Raw genomic sequence first — 3,661 nt, 5'->3', positions numbered from 1 at the left:
TACAGGATGTCTGACTTGGGAGTGCTTGTTGCTGACATCGGAAAGTGGAAAAACATTCCATTGGGTAACACTAACATCCTTCACCTTGATCGGCAAGAAGAATGCTATTATTGCCTCCTCCTCAATTTTGTCTCTTTCCATATGTATTCCTTGTTGGTTACCATTAGGGGATTTTTGTATCTTTGCAACTCTGTGTTCAGTTCAACTGCAGGTCAGTGAAGGAACCATCAGACTAGAAGAGTTTTGTCTCTGTAGCTTTGACCATTGATTGAAAATGATATTAACTCCAAACAAACCCCAGTCAGTACCCACAGCATGCTGCACCACTAGCTTCCTGTATAAGAACATAATAAAGTGTGGAGGGCTAATTCAGACCCATCACAAATGCTATAGCACTTTATAGAAATACTTTCTAGAAGAATATATATGTGTATATCGCTGAAGATGTAATTGCTTTCCTTTCAATCCAAGAAAACAACTTCTGTAGTTAAAATGATTCTCATTGTGTTAGAAAAGGTTAATAGGTATAAAATGACAGAAGCAGACCCAGATGATTACACTAAATGATTAACTTAACAGGTGAGCATTGGATCTGAATTCTGAATTCAGATTGAGGCATATTTGAAAGAAACTATCATTCTAAAAAAAAACATTGAACAGACTTTTTGTTGTTAGGTAAGGGGTAAGAGCCAGAATAGCTGTACATTATTTCAACATGGTGATGCATCAAATTGTGATTTACATAATTGAATTGAGTGTAAAAAAAACACAGGCAGAGGGAAAAGATTCCTGATGCACATCAATGATCTCACTTCCTGTGATGAGTTGTGAAGTTGAACAATGAACAAAGTGGGTGTGATTTGCTTGATAGGTAAGTGGTGTGTTTAAAGTTAATGTTATGGTATGTTTTCCATTGGCATTAGTGGACTTTTCAGCTTTTTTTATCCTGATTGATCACTGAGCTTAGTGTCTGTGTTTTTATTAATATGATTCCTTGTGGTTAACTGGAAAGAAAAATATTTTTTGGATCCTTTACAGTTTGTGATAGTCTGGGGAACTCTGATTTCCAGCCTGTTCAGTATCTCAGTACTAAATTTAGATTCGTAGTACTGAAATGTAAATTCTTCTAAATCCAAAGTTTCAATTTATCTGAATGTTCATTCCACTTAATATGACAGTTTTTTCTAAGTAAAACCCTGCTGCCTCTGTTTATCATTGTATCTTATTGTACATAACACAGATTGAATGGAAATTGCTGTATTGCAATACTCTCTGTATATTCAAGAAATGCTTCAAGGAAATGTAGATCAGGTATAACTCTGGGGCTTCCAGGCCTATGGAATATGTCCCATTTACGATGCAGGGTGGAAATCCCACACTCTTGGAGGAAGCAGCACTAAAAAGAGGCCAAAAATTTGTTTTTAATTCTAAATGGTTAAATAATTTGCAGTGTGTGGTTCAAAAAAATTTTAGTTTTGAGTTATGCAGCTGCAAATGGCACATGGAGGAAGATCAGATCTGAGAATATCTCTTGATCTAGAATGATTTCTGTGTTTATGGTTTCAGCATAAAGATCAGTCATTAAATAAAATGGTTTTCCAGGACATCAGTTTATGAAAGATCATCAAAATATTTTGAGAATATATTTTCACATAACCGGTTCGCTGATCTGTTTTTATTGGCTGTAACGTGAAGTATATGAAAAAAGGCAGAACAAGCCAGTTAACAAACACCTGGTCAATGCTTGGGCATTGACTCAATTCCCTTTACATTCTAATAGAGAACTACTAGTTCATAATATAAGAACAAATTAAACTGGAATTTTCTCCTTCATGGTTTTTAGCCAGTGCTGTCACGAATCTATGATTTCTGGTGCAGTGCCCCCTGGTGCATGTACAAATGAGGAACACTAAAGAGTTCATTTTCCATAACATTTTTATTTGATAAAGATGGACCATTAGATTGAAACAATGTCACCTTACAAAGTTTTCAGGCTTTGTATGTTCTGTAAAATTCATTAGTAACTCTGACGGTATTTTTTCTGAAATCTGTACGCTTTGGCCTTCTAATCAAACCTAGATAAACTTTAGATGGCCATCAACACTAGAATCTGGTTCAAAGCTGTTTGTTTTAAGTTGGATTATCAGATTTAAGTATAATGCTTTGAAATAAAACACAAGTTTGTTTGAATTGAATGTAGTTAACCATATATGTGATAAGCACTGATTAAGTTTTCCATAATCAGATTAAATATGATGAGCATTTGAGAAGGTTTTGTAAAACATTCTGCTATTTCCATGCAATAGGTCTAGTCCAATAATATTCATTCAGCCAGAATAGAGTTCAAAGGTTAATACTGTACCCTCTAGCCACCTAATAGAAGTTTCCCATTTTTGTTAGAGGCTACTTTGGCACTACAGTCTGGTCCAGTTAAGATTAACCATTCTTCTTTACAAATTATAAAACAATCAAGCTGCTAAAGTCATAATGGCAGAAATTAGCTACGGTCAATTGAGAAAGAGTTAAGAATGAAGCCTGCACAACATATTTCAACTATTCAAGCCTTCTCAAAAAGTTCAAGATACTTTAATGACATTCAAGCAAAAAACATGTTAAACATACAAGACAACACCACTGCCATTTTAAGATATTACAATTTGCTTTGCACAAAGACCAATATTTTGAAATTCATGAGATTTCTGACTGTTTGAAATCCAACTTACTAAGGCTGACAAAAGATGGTGAGCCTGACTTCTCCATTTAGTAAACTAGTGCAACTTTTACCTCACTTGCACTCGTGCTAAATGGCATTGTGTTCCTGGTTAGTTCAGTAAAGGGAAACGTATAACTTAAATATATTTAGATAAGTAAGCAGTACTATAACCTCATTTTAAGCACAAATGTTTCCATTATACATGGAAGCAGTGGAAAAGGGATGATGTACAAGAGGCCGTTCAGACACACTGGGGGTAATTTTCACCTTCCCTGCCCACCTGTTATAGAAGCCCACCCGGTTTTCATTGCCATTGATTACAAGGAAAGTAAAAAATAGGTGGGGTTCGATAACAGGCGGGTGAACCACTCTGCCATTTTACCACTCAAGTGTTAAGGTAGAAATTACCCCCAATGTCTCCTCAAATGTACCCTTTACAGTTTAATTATGTCATCACCAGCAACACTTAACAAATTTCCACAGCTATATTTAAGGTTAAACATAAAAATGCATCTACACATTTAGTGTGAGGAAAAATTATACTTTTTTGGTTCACTAAAATGTAAGTCTTGTTAATTGTTAAAAACTTTGAAAGGTTACCCTGTAAACTGTGCATATGTAAGAAATACTAGCCTGCACCACAGCAACTTGGATTACCGTTGGCACGTGGCTATAGAAAGTTATTAAAATATTTTAAAACCTCGATGTTTTTGTAATCAATGTATGTGTTACATTGTTTTAGACTGTCAGACTCCTGTGGTAATACAAAGTAAATTACACATTACCTTCAATATCACTATCATGCTTTCAAATGAAACACAAATACAACTTTACATAGTCACAACGATGAAACAACAGTTGTCTCTGCTTGTTACATACTTCCCAATTAAATCAAATATTAATATAAATTAATGGTTATTTTTTATAATACAAAACTGTACCTCTTGA

At 34.6% G+C, this 3,661-nt stretch overlaps 1 long non-coding RNA gene across 2 annotated transcripts in view; it reads left to right on the top strand.

Moving 5' to 3' along the window:
- The first annotated feature begins 797 nt into the window (after positions 1-797).
- Positions 798-3,661, top strand: part of LOC137340105 (uncharacterized) — a 199,323-nt gene continuing 196,459 nt past the window's right edge. Inside the window, exon 1 of one of the 2 annotated variants that reach the window (XR_010966706.1) lies at positions 798-871. This is a non-coding gene — a long non-coding RNA (uncharacterized lncRNA). The remainder of the gene's footprint in view (positions 872-3,661) is intronic. The other variant, XR_010966707.1, reaches the window with a different exon arrangement.

The sequence above is a fragment of the Heptranchias perlo genome, chromosome 21 (genome assembly GCF_035084215.1).
Source record: "Heptranchias perlo isolate sHepPer1 chromosome 21, sHepPer1.hap1, whole genome shotgun sequence".
Lineage (NCBI taxonomy): Eukaryota > Metazoa > Chordata > Chondrichthyes > Hexanchiformes > Hexanchidae > Heptranchias > Heptranchias perlo.
The sequence above is the reverse complement of the archived record's forward strand: the minus strand, read 5'-3'. Positions and strand labels throughout refer to the sequence as shown.